This window comes from Symphalangus syndactylus, chromosome 12, assembly GCF_028878055.3.
Source record: "Symphalangus syndactylus isolate Jambi chromosome 12, NHGRI_mSymSyn1-v2.1_pri, whole genome shotgun sequence".
NCBI classification, from domain to species: Eukaryota; Metazoa; Chordata; class Mammalia; order Primates; family Hylobatidae; genus Symphalangus; species Symphalangus syndactylus.
The window spans coordinates 51,936,314-51,950,092 of record NC_072441.2 but is presented as its reverse complement, the minus strand read 5'-3'; positions in this window follow the sequence as shown (position 1 = coordinate 51,950,092).

The window sequence follows — 13,779 nt, the reverse complement described above, 5'->3', positions numbered from 1 at the left end:
AGGCACAGAGACGTTAAATAACTGTACAAAGTCTCACAAATAGCAAGTGGCAGAGCTGGAAATCCAAGCCTGCTATTAGGGCTCTAGAGTTCTTAATCAGTACATTTAGCTGTATTCATAAGACACAGCCTATGTGCAGAACTCTGGGATTTGAACGATCATAAATAGCATATCTGTTTCTTACTGTTGCTATAACAAGTTACCTCAAATTAGTGAATTAACTCAAATGTATTCTCTCACAGTTTTGGAGGTCAGAAGACTGAAATGAATCTTCCAGGGCTAAAATCAAAGTGTCAGCAGGGCTACTGCCTTCTGACTCCCAGAGAAAATTCATTTGTTTGCCTTTTCTAGCCTCCAGAGGTCAACTGTATTCCATGGCTTATGGCCCCTTCCTTCATCTTCAAAACCACTGGCATAGCTTCTTCTGTCTTTGGGCTTCCCTCTGCTTCTGTTATCACATGGTCTTCTCCTGATTCTGCTTCCTCCTCCATCCTTTTTATAAGAACTCATGTGATCGTATCAGGCCCACCTTTATAATCCAGGATGATACCTCCATCTCAATATGTTTAATTTAATCACATCTGCAAAGTACCACTTAACATGTGAGTTAATATTTGCAGGCTCTAGGTGTTAGGACGTTGAGATTTTTGGAAGGCTACCACATAAAATATCTAGTTAGCTGCTCAAAATTGAATATTTTAACCGCTTAACCAAGTATAAGTGGAATGAAAGTGCATTACTAATATTGCTATTGCTCGATGTCAACCTAGTAAAGTCTTTCCTAATGCCTTATTCTAAATTGCCACCCCCGCACCAATTTTCTGCATCCCTGTTCAGACTGCTCTAATTTTCTCCATAGCACTGCCATCATTCACAACCATAAAACTTACAGTTTCTCCTCCACCAAAATATAAACTCTGTGAAGGAAGAGATTTTGATGGATTTATTTACAGATCTACCCCATCCCTCATTCCTAAAACAATATCTAGCCTATATCAGACACCCAATAATTATTTAATAAATACAAAATACATTAATAAACATCAGTGCACAGGTCAGCTTCTGAGAGTAGGGTAAGGTTGATGGGCCACTCTGTACCTCCCCTGATACCTCACCTTATGCGTCTCTGCATCTGCATCCCTTATGATATCCTTTATGATAAACTGATAAGTGTGAAAATAAATAATCAATATTTTACATGGATTATTCTGCTACAATCATATGGTTTTATTATTGAACTCTTTGTGATGACAAAAACATACAATCTAATGTAATATATGCAGAAGATATAGGTGGCTAGCACATATTAAGCTAACAATATAATTTTGAATAAATGAATGGGTCACAGATTCAGGTAAAAAGAATTAACACCTTTATTATGCTCATAGCTTAAAATGAATCTTTCCATATGCTTAAAGAAAACTGTGTTTATTGAGCATACCAGAAATCTATTAGTATATTCTAATACTGTGTAGATACTCTCAATGATAAACCCATCATAAGTTGAAGATACCATGAATTGAAAGTGTTTTTGACTTCCTATATTTTTAATGTATGTCGGGTTTCTCCAAAGGTAAACCCGTCTTACACTGGGGAGCATACTGAATGCATAGAACTTTTGCACCATCATGAAAATCAAAAAAATTGTAAGTTGAGCCATCATAAGTCAGGACCTTCTGTAATATTTAAATATAATGTATATGTCCTCCATAGTTTTCCATCTTAATCATGTGTGTTAATGTGTGTGTGTTTGTGTGTGTGCGTGTGCAGATGACACACACACACAAAGAGTTAAAAATCTCAATGTAATGAAATGGATTTTTTTTTACTAAAAAAAAATTCAAATTAGAATTTAGTCTAATTTTTATTGGTACCAGAACTTCCCAGAATTATTTCGACAGAAACAAATGAAGATCTTGAGCCCATCTACTTAAGTATAGGACTTAGAACTATCAGTCACTTTGTACCAATCAATGTTGTATAAAATGATACTGATTTCTCTAAACACACCATGATCAAGATAAATCTTTAAACTGATGGGTCACTGAGATGATGAGTAAGACTGGAATGCATTGCTATATGCAAATTATCTAAAAGACTGAAATTAGCTCTTATTTAGTTGTTTTCATCTCAAGAATGTTTTTCTAGATATTTTATAGTTTCTAATTCTGTAAACCATTCTGATGTGAGGTAATACAATTAATTTGACCTATGTCACTTATTGACTCTGTGTCCTGAAAACCTAATGTCTGCATTTAATTTTAGTGTTAAGAACATTCGTGACTAAAGAGGCAGATTTATTTTGTGGAGTTAACTTGTCCATTCCCTGCACTGATTTACTTTTTACCTCTCATGTGAATATCTATGAGTAACTCCTATGAAGCACTCCCTGCATTTCCAAGTTGTCCTTAGTCTTAACTTAAATACCTATTTAAATAAATCTTACTTATTTTATTTTGCTTTTAAAATGTTAGCCTCTTCCGTAGACAATAGTCCTTCTTCCACTAGAATTTGCAAGATTGCTTCATAGTTTACATATGTGTGCTACATATTACTTTTGAAATTGAAAGCAACAATCCATAATTTCCAGAAAGCTTTTTAAGATTAATGTGAAATGGCTGTGCTGTCCATGTAGGAGCCTCAAAATATTTCCTGTCAGAGTGCCAAACCAGTAGTTAGAAGTGCTGAGAATACTCCTGTGAATGTAGAATTCAAGTTACCTTGTATAATATTATTGCATTGAGGTGTCTTACTTTCAAATCAGTTAAACTGTAAAGCTCAACCTCACAAAGACTGAAACTGTCTCTGACTCCCCCATCCCTTCTCTTTTTAAAATTGAAACCACCACAAAGCTGAAATTGTGAATTTTTTACTGGAATTTTTTAAAAGTAAAAGTTGAGTTGGCAGTGATGTTAAAATTTATTGGCCCACTTCAGTAAAAAAACAAAATCTACAGATGGACTTATAATATTTCACTTTTATTCTTATTCTACATAGCTGGACTCCAGCTTAAGTAGGAGGTGTGGAAATTAATTATTTTCCTCCCATGTGTACCATCTTCTTGTGGCTTCTGTCACAAATCAACACACTTGTGGTTTTATAACCAGAATTCTATCTCCAAGAAAGCCTCATTAAATGGACGCTATCACTACCTAACTAGGTGATTGGCTCAATTTGGTCATGTGACTTACTGTTTTCTCTATTCAGTATTGAGATAGGGCAAGGGCAGCCTCTCATTAGTTCTATTTATAAAGTGGTGGAGTCCAAAATGAAGAAAAACAGCACAGAAATTTCAAGCCAATAAAACCTTAAAGATCACTTGGTCCAACCTCCTCATTTGCAATGAAGAAAATTAGTCTGGAGAGTTTGAGACTGTTGTCTAGAGTCCCACGGGTAGCTTAGGCTGGTGGTAGAGTTCAGTGCCTTTCCCACTGTACTGCTCTATCACTCTCATCAGCCAGTGAAACAAAATCCCCTCAGCAATAAAGTAGACCCAATACCAAGGGACTTATGTGTATGTGCTAGACTTCAATTCAGAACCTTCACAACTCAATTCAATGTTCCTTCATGGTCTATCTCTTGACTTATCAGTTTTCTCTGTTACAACGACCTGAGCTGGGCCTGGTAGTTCACACCTGTAATTCCAGCACTTTGGGAGGCTGAGGCAAGAGGATCGCTTGATGCAGGAGTTTAAGACCAGCCTGGGAAATATAGTGAGAACCTGTCTCTACCAAATAAATAAATAAATAATAAATAAGCTGAGCATAGTGGTGTGTGCCTATAGTTGTAGCTCCTCGGGAGTCTGAGATGGTAGGGTCGTTTGAGCCCTGGACTTTGAGGTTGCAGTGAGCTATGATCGCACCATTGCACTCCAGCCTGGGTGATATGGTGAGACCCTATCTCTGAATTAAAAAAAGAAAAAAAGAAAGAGAGAAAGAAAAACACGTACCTGACAAACAGCCTCATTAACACTCACTAAATATGCTAGTTTCAAGCACATAACTTTCTCCTTGTAAATATTATTTATCCATCTGCCGCAAGTTCTCTTTTGTGAGAGGCAACCAGCTAACGACACCATCCTTCTTGATCAGAACAAACATTACTTTTTTTGGAAGCATTTCCTAAGCCTCTCCTGATCATTCAGAGACTCTTCTCTATGCTTTCCCCAGAATACCTATCTTATCCACCTCTTTTACATCTCTCATAAATCTATAGCAATCATAGATCTCCTGTAATCTTCCATTAATATGAACACTTTGGTCATAGAGACTTTAACTTGTTCACCTCTCTATTCTTAGTGCCTAACATGGTATCTCACCCTGGTAAGCATGCAATATATGTTTGTTGAAAGGATGAATGTAAATAAGCATCTGTTTGATGGTCACACTCATACTTATCTTCTCCCCATTTCATCTTCATTTCCATCTCTATGCTTCTAGCTACCACTCTTAAGACATTTGTCAGCCTTCTACTATCATTTCTCTTTATGCCAGATGAGTTTGCAATTCTTAATAAGAAGATAATTCCCAGAAACTCCTTAATTGCTTTCATTTTTTACCATAATGCTCAGGGGCACAGAACAAAGGCTAGGTCTGTGCATTACAAAGTGAAGGGAGACTTGGCACTCTGACCATTAATTAGATCCATGTAGATAACCAACCCAAATAATTTAATTCCTGCAATAGAGAAGGTAAGTGACTTTAACATTGCACTTTATATTTGTTAAGAAACACAACATTGCCAGAAATCGTGTGGCTATTTCAGACTGAGTTATCGCTAGGATATTTACTTAGATCGAATTAATGAAATGTGTGTTGAATTTCCACTTCCCATTTTGCATATTCATTGTCTAAATGGTGAGAGATTTTTTTCCTGAAATATCAGCACTGGGAAGAAGGTATAAAATCTGTTTCACATCTTTAAAGGAGTTCTGTTATGTTACTGGGAGGCAAGGGGTAAGCAAAAACAAGAAAAAGCTGGATTTGAACTAGATTTATTACTAGGTAAGGCCCAAATTATCATGTTACACGTCATGAAGCCATAAATAATATTAAACTTTTCTGCTTAGCTTATCATATTAACTCTGATAAAGTTTTATATATGTAATATTATGTTTTTTTAAAAGGAAGTAAAATGTTAGGCTTTCTATTATTTTCTAGAATTAAAAACTTCGTTAATAGGATTACAGCAGGCATAGAGTGCATCATGTGGTATCTTAAATGCATACTTCTTTTTTAAATGGTCACAAAAAAGTCGAAGTTATAACAACATTTTGAGATTACTGGCTAATGTTGCTAAACTATTCAAATGTAATGCTTTGCAATGATTTATTCCCATATTTAGAATGATAAATACTTAGAAAAATTAAGTACAAAGAAAAATAAAAATGTACACTATTATATAAATATTTTTGTGACAAATAACTGCAGAATAATTTTTAAAAACTGGATATTCCTTTCTGTTTGAAAATAGCTTATTAATTTAATTTATTTATTTATTAATTTTAGACAGAGTCTTGCTCTGTCTCCCAGGCTGCAGTGCAGTGGCGCAATCTCAGCTCGCTGCAAACTCCACTTCCTGGGTTCAAGGGATTCTCCTGCCTCAGCCTCGTAAGTAGCTGGGATTACAAGTGTGTGCCGCCATGCCCAGCTAATTTTTGTATTTTTAGTAGAGACAGGGTTTCACCATGTTGGTAAGGCTGGTCTTGAACTCCTGACTTCAAGTGATCCACCTGCCTTGGCCTCCCAACGTACTGGGATTACAGTCGTGAGCCACTGTGCCCAGCCTGGAAGGAACTTTTTAAAATAATGCTTCTGGTCCTTGAGAATGCATGTAGGAGAATGTATGTTTTATTCACTGAACCAAAAACAAAACAAAGCATCAGGAAAAAGTAAGCCATATATCATGTGAAGTATTGTCTTGCCTATTCAAGGCATCTATTCTCTAGCAGTTTCTAGAATATCCATTTCATTTTTTTTTTTTTGATAACTGCTAGATACATCTTGCAAAGTGACAGGATTGCAGGGGTTGAGAACACATGATGATAGTTTCCTTCCATGTAGGAGACAAAGAGGCCAATCTGCAAAGGGACTTCTGTGAACTGGGGCCTCTGGCCAATTTTCAGGAAAACTCTTCTTCCTCCTTGAAGTAGTCTTTAATGGAACTAGAATCAAGCAGCTAGATGTCTGTTACCCTTCTCCTGGTTCTTCACAAGGTCTGGTAGATTATTTTCCACCAAAGGTCAACAAATCCTGGAGAGCAAATCATGTCTGATATTCAGGGTCAAAGGCATTTACATCCTGTAATCAAATTTCAGGTGTATTTTTCTACTGAACTTTTCTAAACTTTCTCTGTGGCTCACTGATAGAAAAGTGTGGAAAGAAGAGTACTCTGGTGGCGAGAAGATAGGATTATCACCCAGGATCTGATAGGAGTATGATATTGATGAGAGGCAAGTCATTTTATTATTGTGCTTATAAAATGAGATAACATATAACATTTTTATAAACTATTAAGATGGCAGCTTTATATATTAACATTATTAATAATTTGAGTCAGCCCTGTGATTTTTGTTTCTTAGTATTTTCTTACAATTTTCCTGGTACTATTCTTAAAATAGATTTAGTTTTTCTAAGAATGCCTAGTGAGTACAGAAATTTTACTTTTACTTCCTTTAACTTTATCTACATTACCAAGGGAATTTCTATCCATCCAGTATTTCTTGATGAATTACAAGTAGTTCAACAGGTATTATGGATGTTCACTGATATTTGGAAGCCATCTGACCCGTTGCTGTTTATCATCTTACTTTCTTTTATCAGATGCTTATAGTAAACTTGGCGTAATTACTCAATTACAAGATTTCTTTTGATGAATCAATCAATTAAGCAGCCGAGTTTTCTTTTTCTATGAAAAAAATGATCATTTGCTATCATAACAAAGGTTACAGCTGGGTAGAATCATATCTATGAAGTATGTTAACATTATAAGAATTTCCACAAAATTAAATTTTTTAAGCAATGATCATTGTTATTTTAGGAGTCCTTGTTCCAAGACACCATACTGTAATGAGCTATATGGTTTGCGCTGGGTAAGATCATTGCTTTATGTTTTCATGGTCACTATAGCCAAATTGTTCCCAATTCTGTGCCTGCACTCTTTCAGCTTTTAGTGTCTTTTTCAGCTAGCAATAGCATAAGGCTTTGCCTCTAGAATAACAACAGTATCACGTCAAAGAGGAAAATGGGCTTCGTTGTACCTGTGGTTTGATGTAATGGTTGTTAGGCACGAATCCACAGAGAGAAATTTCACATAGCTCAGAGACATTCAACATCTGCCATAAGCCTTGACCCTGTTCTACAACAATGTCTATAAGCTTTGGGGAAACATGTTATTGAAGGATGTCTGATTCCAAGAACCATCACAGCTGTCACTGGGATTTAGTCTATCCACTGGCTGATATGCTTATCATAAACCACAAACCCTATATCGACTCTTGTTCAGATCTTGACTGTTCCCATTATACAAGAAAGAGTTAGAAAATAAACACTTGTAGCAGTTTCCGCTTAATGCTTTTTAGAATTGTGTTGGCTAGACAGCAAATCAAATATTCCCCTCCCTTCTTCCCTCCCTTTCTACACTGCCATTAAAACAAACACACAAAAATCAAATAAAGCATCAGATCATAGATATTTGTGGTCACACTGCCAATGCTTGGAACTTGAAGATTGGACCTAAGGAACAGATATGATTTTCGCCAGTGGAGATATGTAAATCAGCAAATCAGCACAAGCTCATAGGATGACACCTAAAAAAAAAGAAAAAAAGTCAGGCCTGGCAGAAATTATGCTCTTTGAAAGTAAGAATTTAAACAATGCTGTGACTCTTAAGTATCAGTGCTATACTATTGGTATTTGTGACTGTCAGACAGATCATCACACATATACAGGACAAGAAAATCTAGAAAAATAATGGAAATATTTTTTCAACTTATCAGATAGGTTGATCACCTTATCTGAGAGTCTGTTAATTAAATAGCTTTTTGTATCCCCATGTTTCTATGGTCATTTTTACTTCTCATAAAACTGCTGTGATTGTATCACTGCCAATAAGAGCTAAGATTGTATTCTTATGGACATCACTCCACTCTATGTTTAACTAGGAAGAGCTACACCTAGAACCTGGCAGTGTTCATTTTACACAATCTAGGAAGTATGCTTGGCACAGTATACTTACCTAAGCCCACTCCCTCTATCATCTTAACCATGGATCTTGTACACAGTCTGGACTTCACAAAGGAAAAGATGAACATCTAGATTCCTGCTGCTCGTTCACTTCTCTGTGCCAACAGCTTAACTTCCATTATGGTTTTGTTTAGGCCAGTCGGGGAATCATTTTTGGCCTCTGAGGAGTCTCTTAAAAACAATTAACAATATCTTCATTTCTCTGATATTATGCAGCTTACTGTAGAACCTAATTACCAATCATTGTTGAGTCATCAGTTCTGTTATTCCTATTGATACATTTCTGTTAGCTATCCTTGGATGTACTATGTTGTCACATCTTTGCTTCCCATACTTAAAATTCTCTAAAATGCTATTATAATCAGGGTAAAAGTTGTCCTTTTAAAACATTTTCTGACTCCCCTCTCCATTGAGCAGATTTGCGTGAGACTCCGTGAGCTTCTCTGTGAGATCACACTCTACTTGTCCTAGGCTGACAAGTGACTTCGCAACAACCATATGGTGGTAAAGCCATTCATATAAAAAAGCCTTTTTCATGAGCTGTAAGTTGGTCTGTAAAAAATGTGTTTTGTTAATGTGGCTATAACAACAAGTTTCTTCTGCTCAACTTCTATATGCAATTAAAAAAAAAAGTTTCTCATGAGTTTTATCAGATCCATGGATTCTGGGGAGCATGGCTTTCCGTGCTCTTCCACCCCAGACTGTCACTGATCCGTTGCCAACTGTGAATGATCTTGATGCCAGTCGTGTGTGCTGCAGGCCCCTGATTTCTAAGCCTGGCTTTGTGACACAATTATCAGGGGAACCACATTAAAATGCTGATTCTTATGCCCTATATTCTACCCCATACCTACTGAATTTGAAACTCAATGGCAGTGGTAAGGTGAGCAGTTCTCAGATGAGAACGTTATCAGTTTTATGTTTTTTGAAACAAATTACCCCTCTAGTCAACCCAATCCTAGTCCACTTATTTGCATTTGAGAATTACTGTTTATTTGGTGTGAAAGCAAAGCAAATTTTGCAGGACAAGATATCAGTCCTCTGGTAAAGCTAAGGTAAAGGTAGCTTATCCTTGTGCTTCCCTTTCATTTTGTGGGACTACATTCTGTCATGAAAGGAGATTTGATATGACATGGGTACATCAGATGGTAATTACACTAAAAAATGAATTCATGATGACTTTCCTATTCTAGACACCGAGTATCCATATTGTTTGCTAAGTATCGGAAGACCTTTCATTCATTATAAATGATTATTTACTGGGAGCCCACCATATACCAGGCACCATACAGGTGTTCTGTTTCTCTGATTATACCCTGAATGATATACCCATTGTCATGTGTAATTAAGAATTAGTGGGCTGCGCGAGGTGGCTCACGCCTGTAATACCAGCACTTTGGGAGGCCAAGGCGGGTGGATCACGAGGTCAGGAGATTGAGACCATCCTGGCTAACACGGTGAAACCCCATCTCTACTAAAAATACAAAAAATTAGCCTGTCATGGTGGTGGGTGCCTGTAGTCCCAGCTACTCAGGAGGCTGAGGCAGGAGAGTGGCGTGAACCCGGGAGGCGGAGCTTTCAGTGAGCCAAGATCACGCCACTGCACTCAGCCTGAGCGACAGAGCAAGACTCCGTCTCAAAAAAAAAAAAAAAAAAGGAATTTAGTGATACAGATAAATCCCGAAGAAAAGATCATTCAAATACTTGAATGAAATGTTGTACAGAAGTTCTTGACATTCTAATCAGATAAGCAAAGCACAAACCCACTTTATAAAGTATGAAAATGACTTTATACAATAAATGTTTCATTATGATAGTGTCTATGGGTGTGACATAATGTCTAGGGGCCAAGGTATAGCATGGAGGCTTCCCTGAGAGGTAGATAAGAAAGCCTTAAAAATGTAAAAATGTACCGGGGCACAGAAATATTCACCAGTAGTGGGTGTATAAAGACATCCTTAGAGCCACAGTTTTACTAGAGAGGATCCCACCAACAGGAGATAAGGCAGTGGACCTGTTGGAATGGCAACACCATTTGGGTAGCAAGGATTATATCACAGGTACCTGTGGCTTCAAATATTACCCAAGTACTCTCTCTTTGAAACAGATTCATAATGCAGTCTGGAAAGATTTTCAATCATTGTGATATTTTTAATGTGTATAATCTTTGTAGCTATCTCTCTATTACTTACACTTCCATTTGCTAGATTATTTCTAATATGCTTAAAATTTGTAATGGAGGTCAATCTCCAGGTTTGGCCAAAAGAGTAGTTGCCAAGGTTTGTGAGTAGAGGAGTTATACTGTCAAAAGGTAACCCAGTCCTTAATTTCACTTCGAATATATGGAGATCCCAGTACAGTGATTAAAGACATTTTCATTCAACTACAAATCCCTTGAAGACATGGGCTGTATCAAGTCATTAATGTAACTTGTAAGGATAATTTCACTTGTATTAGATTTATTTCTTTTAAATGTCCTAATGCAACCAGACTTATTCCATAAAAACTACACTGAAGGCAATAATAATAAAACTGTCACTATGGAGAAATTTAAAAACCCAGAACACAGTAGCTCAACCCTGTAATCCCAGTGCTTTGGGAGGCCAAGGTGGGAGGATGTCTTGACACCAAGAGTTCAAGATTAGCCTGGGCAACATAGCGAGGCCCTGTCTCTACAAAACGAAAGTAAAAATAAAACCCAGAACACACTAAGAGAGGAAGGAGGGGATTCAATATTCTGCCATAATCCTGACTGAACTCCAAGTTGTTACTGACACCCCACTGATGCCTTACTGAAAATAGTCAGTGTTTGTTTGTAAGAATTTTTCCAGAATTTTGACTTTGAAGTATTTCTTTTCTATTTATTTCCATCATCCTTTTGTTTGGGAATTTGTTCCCTTATTCCTAAATACTTTAATAGCCAGCTAACCATCCTTCCTACCTCTAGTTTGCCACATGGCCTCTGGGATTAAACTTCTTAAAACACCACTTGATTGGGGTTTAGATCTTCAATGGTTTCTTTCAATCACTGGATCCTGGATCCATAAGTCCTCAGTGAAGTCTCCCTAAATCCTCTCTCCATCTGAAAGCATTCTTTCTTTCCTTTAAACATTTTCTGTACCCTTTTAATGGCATCTGATGCAATACTACTTTTATTACAGTAATTTTCTTCCATAGCTTGTTTTCTGGACTCTACTGTTCTACTGTTGATGGCATGTCTGTGTCTGATTCATCTCTGGTTCCCATCAGGCTCCTGGTAAGAATACTGAGCACATAGGAGCATAATGCTTTGCTAAGTGAATATTTGTAGGATGAACCAATGGAGACTCTTGGCAATCTAGAAATAGTACTGAAAATTTCAGATTCTATAGCCAGTGCAAACTATATGTAATGGTCTTGGCCAGATATATTTATTAAAACCTTGGAACTCTGATCTTATACCTAAGGTTCTGTTTAGCAATGAGGTGCAGTGAATTATAAAGCATGACTCCTAGTACATTGTGCTGACTGGGTGGCAAATATTTACAAAACAATCCAGTTAACCATTGGCTTAGTTTCATCATCCATGAAATGGGGAGAATATCAGCCTCATGTTATTGTTGCTGTGGCTGGCCAAGACATCCTATGTGAAAATGTTATGAAAAGTAACAAGAACTATATAAAGATTCGGGTTGTTGTCTTATTTTACAAACACCATTACTAAATTGATTATTTGCTTATCTGTTTCTCCCACATTTTTGCATATGTAAATATATGGACATGGCTGGGTAAGGTGGCTCACACCCCCGTAATTCCAGCACTTTGGGAGGCCGAGGCGGGAGAATCACTTGAGGATCAGGAGTTCTAGACCAATCTGGCCAACATAGTGAAACCCTGTCTCTACTAAAAATAAAAAAATTAGCCAAGCTTGGTGGCATGCGCCTTTAGTCTCAGCTACTTGAAAGGTTGAGGCATGAGAATCGCCTGAACCCGGGAGGTGGAGGTTGCAGTGAGCTGAGATTGCACCACTGCACTCCAGCCTGGGAGACAGAGCGAGACTCCATCTCAAAAGTGAAAAATAATAAATAAATAAATGAACAAACAAATAAAAATGAGGGAAAAATCTATTTAAACAGTGCTGAGACCAAATATTTTAGTATTCTTTACTATGCCTCTAAATATTTAATAGATTATTAGTAGACATAAACATAGAAGACACTATTTCACATTTGCATGTTAATGAAACATTATAAATTATACATTATTTTCTATGTGGAGTACTGGAAACAGTATTCATTTTTTATGGCCATAAAAACTTAGATTGTCTCCTGAAACACACATCAAATCCCCTTCTGTAATAGTGCCAGAAAGATCTGCAAGCTTTTTAAACCATCTCTAGCGAAATCAGATAGATTTGTTTGTGCCGCTTTGCAACACGCTAGTGTGAAAGTTCATTTTAAACAACACAGTTTTAATAATGTCATTACTAATGTACATTTGGTCATCACTAAAAAATGGGGTTTTAATATGAATGTTTCATTTTAATAAACGGCAGAGGAAGCAAGTTGCCCTGAGTCAGCAGGAAGTGGTTATACACCAGAGAACAGCCTGATTGTGTTAGATTCATCCAGAACACTGAACAGCCCAGAGACGGTCCAAGAAAAAACAACTGGCTTTATTCAAATGATTAGGCTTACTGCAGCTCAATAGTGAGATTCACACATTCTCCCATTATTTCTTGACCTTGTGCCAAAAACTCCCACTTACAGTAATAATTAGTGTTTCCAGTGCATGCCTCCATCTTCCTAACAAACAGTAAAAAAAGTGGCGCTTACAAACTATGCAGTTAATGAACATTTTCTTTATTTTGTTTGATTAACACAGCTCAATTTCCCTAACTCTTTACCATTACACCCAAATAAATCTAACTTTTATAGCTAAATCACTACAAGTACCACTACTAGTACTGTCAATACTAAAATTTTGAAAAGAACCAGTGTTTCTTTCTACCTCTCATTAAATTTTAAGAAATCCCTTTCATTTTCCTGGTCAGAGCACATATGTAAAGCTGTCTTTGACTGCTGTCATTCTGGGTTCTGTGCATTTTTGGTCCACTAAAGTAGAAAACCATAAATACCACAAATACTGAATCACAAATGTTGCACTTAGCATATAACACAAATTACTGTGCCTGTTGTTTTAATGAGCACAGTTTGTGGGAAGGTCTGGAAGGGCCCATGAAATCGTAGATGTTGATGAAATGCTTCTGTCTACATTGCCAGTCTGAACCCCTCACCAGGCTTCTCCTTAAGCTCAGTGTGCACTTCCACGAAGGGATTGGCAAGAAGAGTCATGTCATATTTATGCGTTCAGTGATTCTTGTAGCTCTGTGGTTATTACCACTCACAGAAGCCTAACACATACATCCTAGGAGTTTACCCTTAGTTGGCAGGACCTAATGGGAAATCAAATAGGAATCATAAGGTGTGAAAAACAAACAGGAGAAAAATAATCAAAACTTAAAAAAATACTTAATAGAATAAATAGGAAGAGTGAC